This window comes from Apis dorsata, unplaced genomic scaffold (genome assembly GCF_000469605.1).
Source record: "Apis dorsata unplaced genomic scaffold, Apis dorsata 1.3 scaffold_27, whole genome shotgun sequence".
Taxonomy (NCBI): Eukaryota; Metazoa; Arthropoda; class Insecta; order Hymenoptera; family Apidae; genus Apis; species Apis dorsata.
The window spans coordinates 293,136-294,874 of record NW_006263329.1 but is presented as its reverse complement, the minus strand read 5'-3'; the positions used below and the strand labels follow the sequence as shown (position 1 = coordinate 294,874).

Sequence of the window (1,739 nt, the reverse complement as noted above, 5' to 3'; positions counted from 1 at the left end):
ATTTTCATCGAAATGTTTTTGCACAGAGAAAAAAAAAAAAAAAATATCGAGGAAGATCCGTGTTTCTCTTAAAAAGAAACGAACTTAATCTTGATTCGCACCGTTTGTAAAATTCACCAATTAAAATACTTTTCATCTCGTTAGAAGATGGAATTAAAGGAGCACGTCGGGTTGTGCACACGTCGTACGAAATTGTGGTTTCGAGTCACAGAAACCGCTAATAAATCATCTTAAATCGTCAATTTCCAAGGAGCTTTTAGTTTCGCAACTTTGCTACCCTCTCCTCCCTTCTGCCGCTTTTCTCACTTTTCTCCCTCGGCCGTGCCGAGTTTTCGCGTGAATTAACTAAGAATTATGTTCTTGTTTATCATAAGTTGTGACTGCGAAATTTACTATACCTTCCTCTCGCGACACGGTATCAGAGGTTGCGCGTAGATCAGGACGATTTCACCGTGTTTTTAATTATGATTTAACGTCACGAGTACGCAACGATAATATTTTTATAATGCGATAAGGGGGAGGGAAAAACGTGAATATTTTTGGAGAAAATTTCTTCTTCTCGATTAAACGGAATGCGCGGCTGTTTTATTAAAATTTAAAAATATTACTGTTTAAAATTGGTATGACTTTTTCTTTCTTTCTTTCTTCCTCTCTCTTTCTTTTTTTCTTCTCTTTCGATTATATTTTTATTTATATTCATATGTTTAAAATATGCAATTACTGGTTTCGACTGGGGGAAAAATTGTTCCGGATTCCGTGTCACGCGTTGCCATCCCTCGTTGTGATTTTTCATTTCATATCTCTCTGAGAGGGTAGCTATATTTATAGCTTTAGCAACGATAGCAGAGAAATATTGAAACGTTCGCGTGCTGTGACATTTCGCGAAATGCGTTCTGGGTCATCGGGTGAAGATTGACTTTCTACAATGAAACTTCACAACTTTTTTATTGCGTTCGAATATCAACATTTTCGGGGGGAACAACGTTTCACTGATTCGATGATATCTAATTACAAAATTCATTGAAGCAATTAAAGTGCAATTCGAAATGGAAAAATACAGGATAATAAAAAATTTTCTCAAAAATATATATTTATCAATTAAAAACTCTTTTGCACCCTTCAATTACATTCAAATATTCTTCTACTATATTTACCCCTTATCATCCCTTAACATATATATATAATAACATAAATATATATATATATATATAACATATATATATAATAATCGTTTTCCTAACGATGATTATCGTTAACAATCTTATTGATTTATTAATTTTATAAATAACTCGTCTATAACTCAAAAAAAAAAAAAGAACATAAAATTAGAGCACACCCAAAACATTCCTCTTCAATATATCAAACGTAACACTCCAAATCCAATTCGATCTCTACTCTTTATTCTTAATTCAATCGAATCCATTCAGGTGCACGTAATCATACCCGCATTTCCCACCACCAACTCGTAACTCTTTCCCCCATTCACCCGCATACAAACGTAACACCTCGAACGCCCCTCTCCACACCACTCACCCGCCATAAAATTACATTCACAATATACCCCATACGTATCTTCGTGTATCGCGTATACGTGACGATGGTTTAATAACCGGTGGCCCCGAATCGGCCTTGGAGAACGGTCACGTTTTTTTCAACGAATCATCCTCTCCCCCTCTCCCCCTCCATAGATCCTCATCCTTTTCGCAAACAACGGGCGGGAAACAAACAGCGGCGAAAAA

At 35.9% G+C, this 1,739-nt stretch overlaps 1 protein-coding gene across 1 annotated transcript in view; it reads left to right on the top strand.

Annotated features, from left to right (window-relative positions):
* LOC102676127 overlaps nt 1–1,739 on the top strand; it is a 413,064-nt gene that overhangs the window by 290,520 nt on the left and 120,805 nt on the right. The window lies entirely within an intron of this gene.